The following is a 13627-nucleotide window of genomic DNA, read 5'->3' as shown; positions in this document are numbered from 1 at the left end:
ACACTTCATGTTAACAACCAGACTCCCACTGCTGCAGTCTGTCACATGAACATGAAACAAGAAGTTAAACAAGGGTTCCAATGCAGCATCACCTGTTCTAAAATGACTGCAGAAACCTTGAATAGATGGCAGATATTTTAGGAACCAGGAGAGGATGAGAGTTGTAGAATTCTTGGAAGTTAGTCTCAAGGTTGTGGAATGAGTTCAAGAGTTGAGGTGAGCAAAGTTACCCACACTGGTTCAGCAGCTTGATGGTTAGAGGGATAATAACAGTTCCTGAACTGGGTGGTGTGGGACCTAAGGCTCCTGATGCCAACGGCAAGCAGAAAGCATGGCCTGGATGGCCAGAGAAGATGGTGCCAGTGAACAACGTGACCGAGGGTGGCATCCTCCAGACCATTCACAAAACTACTTTCACTTTTACAACTTTCTTTCAAATGTGGTTCTGCTACTGTTGGAGCCTATGATCTACATTTTGGTGGTGTGTGTTCTGGCCGACAGAGCGATCTAGCGCTTTGCTGTCTGGCGGAGGCTGCTCCATGATGCACGCGGCCTGGGGGCCAAGAAGCACTGAGACGGGGTGTGAGCCCATGGTCGACTCCATTTCTCACCAATTAAAGCGTCGAGGAAGACTGAAGTCATTGAGGCGAGAGTGGATGGCGAGTAGGTGTTCAGCGGCGTCTTCCAGCCTCTCACCGGCTGCTGTCAGAGGAAAGTGTCTGTGTGTGACTGTGTGACAGTCTCTCCCTCGATGGTGCTGGATCTTGGGCCAAGTTTAATCGACACGGTTTGTGGATTGGACTCTTACAGTTCACGTTGATAAATTTCTAGTTCATGGTTGCTATTTTGGGTGATTTTGATCAGGGTGGGCTGCAGATACTAAACAACGCATCACTAGATTGAACTGGAACTGAGCTGAACGGAATGTGCCTGGAATTGCAGTTTTGTTTGATGTCCTATGCCTTTCGCTCGTTTTTATTGCTGTTTGTTGGATTTGTTTTTGTATGGGGGTGAGGGGCAGTTGATGTTTCTCTGTTCCATGGGTTTCTTTGTTTATTGGCTGGCTGTGAGAAGACTGATCTCCGAGTTGTATACTGCATACATACCTTGATAATAAATGTACTTTAAATCTTTGATAATGGATGCTACTTTCTTGTGGTAAATGTAACTACACCTGGAGAGCAGTCATTGCAGCTTTAAAGATGCTCGAGAAACTGCTTTAACCCGACAGCTATGTTCAGTCCTGTCATTGGGAATGATCAAATCCCATACCTACTTGTTCTTAACTTGACTCGCAACTACTGGACAGCTGTGTGCGCGCAACAGGCATTTCTGCTCTCAGCCTAGTAGTGTCTCTACAGCCTTACAGAGAACACAGAGTACAACACAGGGGCAGGCCATTCGGCCCACAATGTTGTGCTGACCAGGCTAAATAGCAATTCAAAAACAGCCAAACACTAATCCCTCCTATCTACACCATGCCCATATCCCCCATCTTCCTTACATCCAAATATCTCTTAAAAGCTCTAATGTATTTGCCTCTGCCAGCATACAAGACAGTGCATACCAGACATCTACCACTCTCTGAGTAAAAAAAACTTGCCTTTCACATCCCCCCCTCAACTTCAATGGATGCCCTCTGGTGTTAGACATTTCTAATTTCCTGTCTATCTTTGTTTCTCAATCTTGTAAATCTCTGTCAGATCTCCCTTCGGTCTCCGCCACTTCAGAGGAAACAACCTCAGTCATTGACAAGCTCCTATTCAGCAGGAACTAATAAAACTGGATCCATTTTGAATTGATTTGACTTTATTTCTTTCATCCTTCACAGACGTGAGAAGTAAATATCTTTACGTCTCCGTCTAAATGTGCAATCATAGTAATTTATAATAAATAGAACAGGCAATGTTATATAGAGTACACTCAAATCAGCGTGAGTTCATCAGTCTGACGGCCCTGGTGGAAGAAGCTGTCCCGGAGACTATTGCTCCTGACTTTTATGCTGCGGTACCGTTTCCCGGATGGTAGCAGCTAGAACAGTTTGTGGTTGGGGTGACTCGGGTCCCCAGTGACCCTTCGGGCCCTTTTTTTCACCCCTGTCTTTGGAAATGTTCTGAATAGTGGGAAGTTCACATCTACGGATGAGCTGGGCTGTCCGCACCACTCTCTGCAGAGACCTGCGATTGAGAGAAGTACAGTTCCCATACCAGGCAGTGATGCACCCAGTCAGGAAGCTCTCAATTGTGCCCTTAATTTGGGAACTATTTTAACCAAATATATAATTAAATGGAAAGGATCCAGGTTGTAATGACGTTACAAAATAGTCTTCCCACCCCTTTAACACTATGCAACACAGACTTTCCCTCAATTCCCGGAAAATATCTCCCTGTATTTTTAGTCCTCAATGGGATGAGAAGGAGGTGGGAGCGGGTGAAGAATCAGCTGTACGATATTGTGCAATGCGCGATACGTCACACTCTGGGTATGGTATGAATAACCTAGTTATCTTTTTATTAACCTAAGTGAATTGATCGTTGTAATTTGTGTTGATCCGAAGTGAAATAAAACTGACTGCATGAAGCCCAGTGTGATTTACCGCAAACTCGTACTCAACTTGACATCCTGTAATCATCCACTCCGCTTCTTCCCATTATCTATTATTGAATCAATTTTCTAACATTTGGGTTCAATTTATTTAATGTGCTGTTTTTCTCTTCCCCTGCTTTCTGTGATTTAACAATGCCCTTTTCATACCAGGCAATTCAGTCAATCTGTTTCTCTGTTCTCTGAGTGGCATTTTATACGCTGAAGTGAGATAATGGAATTTTTTTTCAGACTCTCGAGAAGTTGAATATATTTTCCCTGCTTTCCTGGGAAAAAAAAACAATAGTACTGTATACCACTGTGCTGTCACGACGACGTGAACGTGGCTGAGAATAAATGTAAATGTTCTAATGGAATAGAACCAGCCTGCAATTTAGTTCTTGCAGCGATCCGAAGTACTTATCGACATGACGGCTGGCTACAAAGAACCTGAGTTCCCCGGAGGCAAATTAGTGTTACTGTGTAATAATCACTAAACCCAGTCCGTCGATGCAATCACAAATAAGGGACGTTAGATCTTGTACTTTCTCAGCGGGTTAGGAAGCCTTGGGTTGAACATCAAACACTATTAACTAAAACAAGAAATGGCAGGGGGCAAACACGAGGAAATCTGCAGCTGCTGGAATTTCAAGCAACACACATAAAAGTTGCTGGTGAACACAGCAGGCCAGGCAGCATCTCTAGGAAGCGGTACAGTTGACGTTTCGGGCCGAGACCCTTCGTCAGGACTAACTGAAAGAAGAGTTAGTAAGAGATTTGAAAGTGGGAGGGGGAGGGGGAGATCCGACATGATAGGAGAAGACAGGAGGGGGAGGGATGGAGCCAAGAGCTGGACAGGTGATTGGCAAAGGGGATATGAGAGGATCATGGGACAGGAGGTCCAGGGAGAAAGAAACGGGGGAGGGGGGAAGCCCAGAGGATGGGCAAGGGGTATAGTGAGAGAGACAGAGGGAGAAAAAGGAGAGAGAGTAAAAGAATGTGTGTATATAAATAAATAACGGATGGGGTACGAGGGGGAGGTGGGGCATTAGCGGAAGTTTGAGAAGTTAATGCTCATGCCATCAGGTTGGAGGCTACCCAGACGGAATATAAGGTGTTGTTCCTCCAACCTGAGTGTGGCTTCATCTTGACAGTAGAGGAGGCTGTGGATAGACATATCAGAATGGGAATGGGACGTGGAATTAAAATGTGTGGCCACTGGGAGATCCTGCTTTCTCTGGCGGACAGAGCGTAGGTGTTCAGCGAAACGGTCTCCCAGTCTGCGTCGGGTCTCCCCAATATATAGAAGGCCGCATTGGGAGCACCGGACACGGTATATCACCCCAGCCGACTCACAGGTGAATGGCAGGGGGTGGGGTGGAGATAACAGGTGCAGCCAGATGGGTGGGAAAGGTCAAGGGTTGGAGAAGGAAGAATCTGAGAGGAGGAGAGAGTGGACAGTAGGACAAAGAGGAGGACTGCAGGTCTGTAGGTAGTGAGTGTTTACACAGGGTGAATGCACTGTTGAGAGTGGTGGTAGAGGTGGATACGTTAAGGACATTGACCAGTTCCTTAGATAGGTACATAGATAAAAGAAAATGAGTGAAGGAAGGGCTAGATTGAACTTGGAGCAGGTTAGCAGTCGACATAACATTGAGGGCCCACAGCTGTACTGTGCTACGCTTGCTTGAAAGTATCCTGACTGGTTGCATCACTGTGTGGGGCAGTAATTCAAATATGCAAATAGGAGATAGGAGCAGAGGATAGTGGATTCGGCCCGATACACCACAGGCACACCCCTCTGTGCCATCGATCACATCTATTATCAAAGATCCACACCACCCAGACCATGCCATCTCGCAGTTACCATCGGGCAGGAGGTACAGAAGCATGAAGTCCCACAACACCAGGTTTGATACCTCCCTTCAAACAGTTCTTAAACCAACAAGATCAACCCTAATCACTACAGTTGATCAACACTCTGGCCACTTTGTTTTACTTTGTGCAGAAAGGAAGTTTTGATGTTGCATTTCTGTTACTTCCTGTAAGTCATCTGTACAATTTATGGTTGCTTTCTGTTTTTCTTGTGAACGCTGCTTATATGATGATGTTCTGTGCCTGTGATGCTCTAAGAAAGTTTTCTATTATATCTGTGCGTACGCGTTCATTCACTCATTATGGGCGATGTGGGTGTTCATTGCCTTTAACCATGATTGTTCTTGGTTTCTGCAGATTTTTTTGCTGGGCCGTGCCTTTACAAAATGGGTGACCTCCAACCATTATCAATACTCTTCAGAGATGGTCTTACAGTGCCAGTGGTCACGTAACCAGGACTTGTGACCATCTGCTCTCATGGCTTCACGAGTTATATCCTCATGTTTGGATCCCAGCACTGGAGGCATGACGCTCCATGTGTTTTTTTTTTAGTAATGTGTTGCCATATCATATCCCTTGTTTCACATCAGCGTGATCCTGACATCGAAAAGCATTCAGGGAAAGTAACACTCACAACATGCTGGAGGAACTCAGCGGGTCGGGCAGCATCCGTGGAAAAGATCGGTCAATGTTTCAGGCCAGAACCCTTCGCTGACCTCCTCCAGCATGTGGTGAGTGTTGCTTTGACCCCAGCATCTGCAGATTATTTTGTGTTTACGATTCAGGGAAAGAATGCAGACAGATAACCACAAATTGAACATGTAACAGCACTGCGTGGCCACGCAGTAACTGAAATGCTCCCGCGCACATAGCTTTTGTTGCCACGCAGCTGGAATTGAACACAGCTGGAAAAAGTTCACAAAATTTGAAGGAGTTTCAAATTTGTTGTTCTTTACTTCATTATACCCTTCAATTAATAAATAAAATCAAAAGTGTGCGATTTTCAATTTTCCTTTTAAGTATTCATAGTATGCATATTACAAAAACACATTTAAAATGCACGAGAACACGAGAAAGTCTGCAGATTTTGGAAATCCAAAGCAACACAAAATGCTGGAGGAACTCAGCAAGCCAAGCAGCCTCTATGGAAAAGATTAATCTGTCAACATTCTGGGCCGGGACCCCTGCGTAGTTCTCAGGCCGAGCTAAAATTTCCTGCTCAGAGCAATGGTTGGTCCGCACAGCTGTAAAACGAAATGAGAGGAAACGTTGCATAACAGTCCCTCTAAAAAGAAAAAAGTCAACCAACGGCTGCCTTTATGCCTGATACCCTACGTGCCTCTACAGAGGTACAAAGTCTCACGTCAATCTATCACAGAGGCCCTCGTAAAAGGGAGGTGAGTGTGTTTTTGCGAGTTCATTCTGCTGCTACTGGTTTGCTAAGCAGATTAGTTTTTCAACAGCTATTAATTTTGAAAATTTACCAGCGACACAACGGGAAGATGTATGCTGTTCCTCTCTTCTTGTCTCCTATCTCCCCGCGTCTCTTATAAGAATCTGATTGTTGAATCCATGGATCACCAGTAGATGGAGCTGTTCATCAACTTTGCCGTGCTCGGCCAATTGAGAGTCTCTGATTCTGTTGTGAATTTATAACCATAAGTAATAAGCAATAATCCGCCAGTGAGCCCCAGTCAACACACACAAAATGCTGGAGGAACTCAGCAGGCCAGGCAGCGTCTATGGAAAAGAGTAAAAAGTCGACATTTCAGGCCCAGACCTTTCATTAGGACTGGAGAAAAAAAAATGAGGAGTCTGAGTTTGAAAGTTGGGGGAGGGGGTGGGGGGGGAGGAGGAAAAACCACAAGGTGAAAGGTGAAACTGGGAGGGGGAGGGGTGAAGTAAAGAGCTGGGAAGTTGACTGGTGAGAGGGATCCAGGCTGGAGAAGGGGGAATCTAACAGGAGAGGACAAAGGCCATGGAAGAAAGAAAACGAGGGAGGAGTACCAGAGGGAGGTGACAAGGAGATAAGACGAGAGAGGGAAATGGTAGGATACTTGGTAGTGTAGAGGAGCAGAGGGATCTGGGGGTGCATGTCCACAGATCCCTGAAAGTTGCCTCACAGGTAGATAGGGTAGTTAAGAAAGCTTATGGGGTGTTAGCTTTCATAGGGATAGAGTTTAAGAGTTGCGATGTAATGATGCAGCTCTATAAAACTCTGGCTAGGCCACACTTGGAGTACTGTGTCCAGTTCTGGTCGCCTCACTATAGGAAGGATGTGGAAGCATTGGAAAGGGTACAGAGGAGATTTACCAGGATGCTGCCTGGTTTAGGGAGTATGGATTATGATCAGGGATTAAGGGAGCTAGGGCTTTACTCTCTGGAGAGAAGGAGGATGAGAGGAGACATGATAGAGATATACAAGATAATAAGAGGAATAGGCAGAGTGGACAGCCAGCGCCTCTTCCCCAGGGCACCACTGCTCAATACAAGAGGACATGGCTTTAAGGTAAGGGGTGGGAAGTTCAAGGGGGATATTAGAGGAAGGTTTATCACTCAGAGAGTGGTTGGTGCCTGGAATGCACTGCCTGAGTCAGTGGTGGAGGCAGATACACTAGTGAAGTTTAAGAGACCACTGGACAGGTATATGGAGGATTTTAAGGTGGGGCTTATATGGGAGGCAGGGTTTGAGGGTCAGCACAACATTGTGGGCCGAAGGGCCTGTACTGTGCTGTACTATTCTATGTTCTATGGAAAGGGAATAAGCAATGGTAGAGTGGGGCTGGGTCATTTCCGAAAGTTCATGCCATCAGGTGGGAGGCTCCCCGGAAGGAATCCGTGTTGCTCCTCCAGCCTGCGTGTGGCCTCACCGCGACAGTACAGGAGGCCGTGGATAGCCATGTCGGAATGGGGATGGGAAGTGGTGTTAAAATGGGTGGCCACTGGGACATCCCGCTTTTCGTGGCTGACGGAGTGTAAGTGCTCGGCAAAATGGTCTCCCAACTACATCAGGTCTCACTGATATACAGGAGGCCACACCACGGGCATTGGATAGAGTAGATGACCCCAACAGACTCACAGGCGAAGTGTCACCTCACCTGTAAGGACTGTTTGGGGCCCTGAATGGTAGTGAGGGAGGAGGTGTAGGGGCAGCTGCAGCACTTGTTCAGCTGGCAAGGATAAGTGCCAGGAGGAAGATCAGTGGGGAGGGATGAATGGACAAGGGAGTTGTGTGGGGAGTGATCCCTGCGGAAAGCAGAAAGTGGGGGGGGGGGTGGGCAGGGAGGGAAAGATGTTCTTATCCAACAAAGATTGGGAGGCTGCATCACCGAGCACCGACATTCTGCCAGAGGCCACCCATTTTAATTCCACTTCCCATTCCCATTCTGACATGTCTATCTATGGCCTCCTCTACTCTCATGAGAGGCCACACTCAGGCTGGTGGACCAACTCTTTTTATTCCGTCTGGGTAGCCTCCAACCTGATGGCATGAACATCGATTTCTCGAACTTCCTGTAATGCACCCCCCCCCCACCATCCCCCATTCCCTTTTCCCTGTCTCTTTGCCTGCACTTTCAGGTGCTCCTCCCCTTTTTCTTTCTTCCATGGCCTTCTGTCCTCTCCTATCGGACTCCCCCTTCTCCAGCCCTGTATCTCTCTCACCAATCAACTTCCCAGCTCTTTATTTCACCCCCTCCATCTCCCGGTTTCACCTATCACCTCGTGTTTCTTCCTCCCCTCCTTCTATTTTCGAACTCTGACTCCTTATCTTTTTCTCTCCAGTCCTGAGGGAGGGTCTGGGCCCGAAACGTCGACTGTTCGCTCTCTTCCATAGATGCTGCCTGGCCTGCTGAGTTCCCCCAGCGTTCTGCGTATGTTGCTCTGGATTTCCAGCATCTGCAGATTCTCTCTTGTTGGCGGGCACCATTCAGTAAGCTCCCCGTGAAGCTGAAGGGCCACGCACACACTTCCTAAAAGGAGAAGCCTGGTGAAGTTAAACAACTGGCAAAAGGACATTGTTGTAGTACTTGTTGAAACACTCTCAATAGACAATAGGTGCAGGAGTAGGCCATTCGGCCCTTCGAGCCACCACCGCCATTCACTGTGATCATGGCTGATCATCCACAATCAGTGTCCAGTTCTTGCCTTATCCCCATAACCTTTGATTCCACTCTCTTTAAGAGCTCTATCCATCTCTTTCTTGAAAGCATCCAGAGACTTGGCTTCCACAGCCTTCCGGGGCAGAGCATTCCATATATCCACCATTCTCTGGGTGAAAAAGTTTTTCCTCAACTCCGTTCTAAATGGCCTACCCCTTATTCTTAAACTGTGGCCTCTGGTTCTGGACTCACCCATCAGCGGGAACATGCTTCCTGCCTCCAGCGTGTCCAATCCCTTAATAATCTTATATGTTTCAATAAGATCCCCTCTCAGCCTTCTAAATTCCAGAGTATACAAGCCCAGTCGCTCCAATCTTTCGACATATGACAGTCCCACCATCCCGGGAATTAACCTTGTGAACCTACGCTGCACTCCCTCAATAGCAAGAATGTCCTTACTCAAATTTGGAGACCAAATCTGCACACAGTACTCCAGGTGTGGTCTCACCAGGGCCCTGTACGGCTGCAGAAGGACCTCTTTGCTCTTATACTCAATTCCTCTTGTTATGAAGGCCAACATGCCATTAGCTTTCTTCACTGCCTGCTGTACTTGCATGCTTGCTTTCAGTGACTGACGTGCAAGAACACCTAGGTCTCGTGGTACTTCCCCTTTTCCTAACTTGACTCTCCTGGATTCCAAGGTAGCGCAAAAGTTAGCGTGACATTGTTACAGCTCAGGGCGTCAGAGCTGAGAGTTTGATCCTGTCCTCTTCTGTAATGAGTCTCTGTTTGTCCTCCCTGTGGATTGCGTGGGGTTCCTCCGGGTTTTTCCCACAGTACGGGTAGGCTGATTGGCCATTGTAAGTTGTCCCGTGATTAGGTTAGGGTTAAATTGGGGTTGTCGGGGGTTGCTGGGGTATGCAGCTTGAAGGATCATACTGCAGCTGTATCTCTAAATAAATGAATCGATCTTCCCCCCCACAACACCACTTATGAAGCAACTTCATTGTCTCGAGCGACTTCTAGTGCCTTCTAGCTTAAAGAGCTGGGGTCATATACGTACCACAGTGGAACTGGCCATTGCTGTTCCTTCCACTCCATAAGATTTCCCTCGCATCTTACCCCGTCTCACCCGGATCAGCACATTCTCTCAAAGCTGCAGCGCATCTTGCAAGTGTCATGGCACAAAGGCCTTCTGGCCCGTCATGATCATGCTATCAATGAGTCCCCGTCCACTCCAAGAACTTGACCCAACACTCACAACACGCCGGAGGAACTCAGCAGGTCGGGCAGCATCCGTGGAGAAGAACAGTCAACGTTTCGGGCCGGAACCCTTCGTCAGAACTGCAGAGGGAAGTTGCGACTGTTGCTTTGACCCCAGCATCTGCAGATTATTTTGTGTTTAAGAATTTGACCTATATCCTTTTCCCTTGGCAATTGTTTGTAGGTCAATTTATCGACCACATCACCCACCCACCCGATTTAACCCTAGCCCTAATCACAGGACAATTTACAATGACCAATTAACCAACCAACCGGGACGTCTACGGACTGTGGGTGGAAACCACAGCACCTGGAGGAAACCCACGTGGTCACAGGGGAACCGTACAAACTCCTTACAGGCAGTGGCGGGAATTGAACCTGGGTCGTTGGTACTGCAAACCATTGTGCCGACCTCTACGCTACCGTGACACCCATAAGCCCACCTAGATACTTCACATGTGTGAGAATCACTGTTTTTATTACCCAGGGTGTTTCAAATTCCATCTATCCTTTGGGTGAAAAAACTTTTCCCCAAGTTCTCTCTCAGCCTTCTGCCACTTGCTGGTTCTAGACATCTTTCTAGAAGTTTCTTCTTACCTGCCTTCATTATTTTCTATCTCCGCTTGACAACAGTATGATAACAACCAGTTATACTCCTTATCTTGACTGAGAGATAAATATTGGCCAGGACACTGGTGATTCACACCCTGACATTGTATGAAATAACATTATGCCACATTTCGTATCTGATAATGGGGCAATAAAATCCTCAGCTAACTGTGTCTCACCCTCTGAGCACAACACTGTTTTTAGAGTGAGATGGCATTCTCCGCTCACCTCAAAACCAAGCTTACCCATCACCTTTTTCTTACAGGACAGCACAGGCCCTTCAGCCCACAATGTTGTGCTAACCCTTTCACGTATGCTTTGACCCCAGCATCTGCAGATTATTTTGTGTTTAAGAATTTGACCCGTATCCTTTTCCCTTGGCAATTGTTTGTAGGTTAATTTATCGACCACATCACGCACCCACCCGATTTAACCCTAGCCCTAATCACAGGACAATTTACAACGACCAATCGACCAACCAACCGGGACGTCTTCGGACTGTGGGCGGAAACCACAGCACCCGGAGGAAGCCCATGCGATCACAGGGGAAACGTACAAACTCCTTACAGACAGTGGCGGGAATTGAACCTGGGTCGCTATCAGTCTCACCTTTCTCTCCCACGTAGTCCTCCATTTTTCTATCATCCATGTGGCCACGTAGGAGTTTCCTATATGCTGCTAGTGTATCTGACTCTATCGCCACCCCTGGCTGTACGCTTCATGCACCCACCATTCTCTGTGTAAAACACCTACCTCTGACATCACCCCTATACTTTCCTCCGATCACCTTAAAGTTATGCCCCTCGTATTAGCCATCTCTGCCCCAGGAAAAAGTCTCAGGCTATCCACTCTATCTATGACACTTATTATCTTGTACACGACTATTAAAAACTTCTCTTAACCTCCCTTTCACTCTCATGGGCAAAGCCCTTCCAACCATTGGGCAAACCCACATGAAGTGGTGTCGCAGGAAAACCGTATCCAACATCAGGGACCGCTCGCCACCGCCCATGTCACGCTGTCTTCTCGCTGCTGCCATCAGGAAGAAGGTACAAGAGCCTCAGGACTCACACCACCAGGTTGATGAATAGTTACTACCCCTCAACCATCAGGATCTTGAACCAAAGTGGATAACTTCACTCAACTTCACTTGCCCCATCATTGAATTCTTCCCACCCAATGGACTCACTTTCAAGGACTCTTCATCTCATATTCTCAATATTTATTGCTTATTTATTTATTATTATTATTTCTTTGTTTTAGTACTTGCACACTTTGTTGTCTCCTGTACTCCAGCTGATCACCCTTGTTAGGCGGTCTTTCATTGATTCTGTTATAGTTACTATTCTAGAGATGGATTGAGTATGTCCACAGGGAAATGAATCTCAGGGTTGTATATGGTGATGTATAATGTACTTTGATAATAAAATTTACTTTGAACTTTAAATGTCCAATCCAGTGCCTTTGTGGTGTGGTTTAAAATATTTTATTGTTCTGAGTGAGTGTTAATTGAATAAGTATCATCACCAATGTGGTGCTTTTCCAAATGCTATCATCTTTTTTTCTTTCTTTTTAAATCTTTTTATTAATTTTCAAAATTATGAAGTCAATAACAAAGTTGGTACAAAGAGATTGGAATAATCTTAATCAGCATATACATAAAGGATTTTAAGTAACATAGAAATAATAGACTTCCAAACTCATAATGAAATTTGTCATAAAAAAAGAAATAAAAAGAAAGAAAAATATATATATAAACAAAAAAAATCCCTAAAAGAAAAAGAGAAAAAAAACCCCCAAAATACAGAACAAAACAGGACTAGACCACTATCTTGAATCAGACACATTCAGTAATGTCGTCAACTCTGCTCCTCTATTCATATAATTTAAGTAAGAAAAGAAAGATTCGGAAAGGTCAGATTACATCATATGAAAATGTTGCATAAAAGGTTTCCAAGTTTCTTTAAATTTAACCGGAGGGTCAAAAATATCACTTGTAATTTTTTCTAAATTTAAACTTAATATAGTTTGATAAAACCATTGGAAAGTAGTAGGAGGGCTGATTTCCATCCAGTTCAACAAAATAGATCTTCTAACCATGAAAGTAATGCTATCTAAACCCCCGAGGAGATGATGGCTTGATTCGACACCATAGATCATATGCAATCAGACTGATTGATTGGATACCAGTGTTACAAGGGATGATAATGTAGCAGTTGTGTTACTGAACTAACAGTCAATATTCTAAATAATTGATCGAGGCACATGTTTAAATTCCACCAAGGCAGCTGGTGAATTTCAGTGTTAGCAATTAATGAAATCTGGAATTTGAAGTCAGCCTCAGTAATGAATCTGCAGACCTGACCTAAAAATCTGCCTCATTCGTTAATGTTCTGCTACGCTTACCCGATCTGGGTTGTACACTCAGTAGCCATTTTATTACGTACTTGCTGTACACCTGCTCGTTAATGCAAATATCTAGTCAGCCAATCAACTCAATGTGTAAAAGTCAAGAGGTTCAGTTGTTGTTCAGACCAAACATCAGAATGGGAATGAAATGTGATTTAAGTGACTTTGACTGTGGAATACTTGTTGGTGCCAGATGGGGTGGTTTGAGTATCTCAGAAATGGCTGATCTCCTGCGATTTTTACGTATAAGCCTCTGGAGTTTACAGAGAAAAACAAAAAAAAAAAATCCAGTGAGTGGCAGTAGGTGGGTGAAAACATCCTGTTAATGAGAGAGGTCAGAGGAGAATGGCCAGACTGGTTCGAGCTAACAGGAAGGTGACAGTAACTCAAATAACCGCGTGTTACAACAGTGATGTGCAAAAGAGCATCCTTGAAGTGGATGGGCTACAGCAGCAGAAGACTATGAATGTACACATCAGATCAAATTCAAGTTTCATTATCATTCAACCATACATCAAACGAAACAGCGTTCCTCTCGGGCAGAACATAAACAGCACATTCAAAAGTAGCAAGCATGCATACAGTCACGCACAAAAAACATTATATATATAAAAAAAGTCCAAGTCCCTGAGTGACATGTCCCACAAATTGATCGCGCAGTTCACAGAAGTTCGCCAACAAACATACGCAGGCAATACAGCCTGTCATTCCACCGATCAAACACTGGGAGCAACGCAATGGGAGGGACCAACCCCCAATCTAGCACGGATACCATGCTACACCACCTC

The sequence above is a fragment of the Mobula birostris genome, chromosome 29, assembly GCF_030028105.1.
Source record: "Mobula birostris isolate sMobBir1 chromosome 29, sMobBir1.hap1, whole genome shotgun sequence".
Lineage (NCBI taxonomy): Eukaryota > Metazoa > Chordata > Chondrichthyes > Myliobatiformes > Myliobatidae > Mobula > Mobula birostris.
This window is presented reverse-complemented; position numbering follows the sequence as displayed.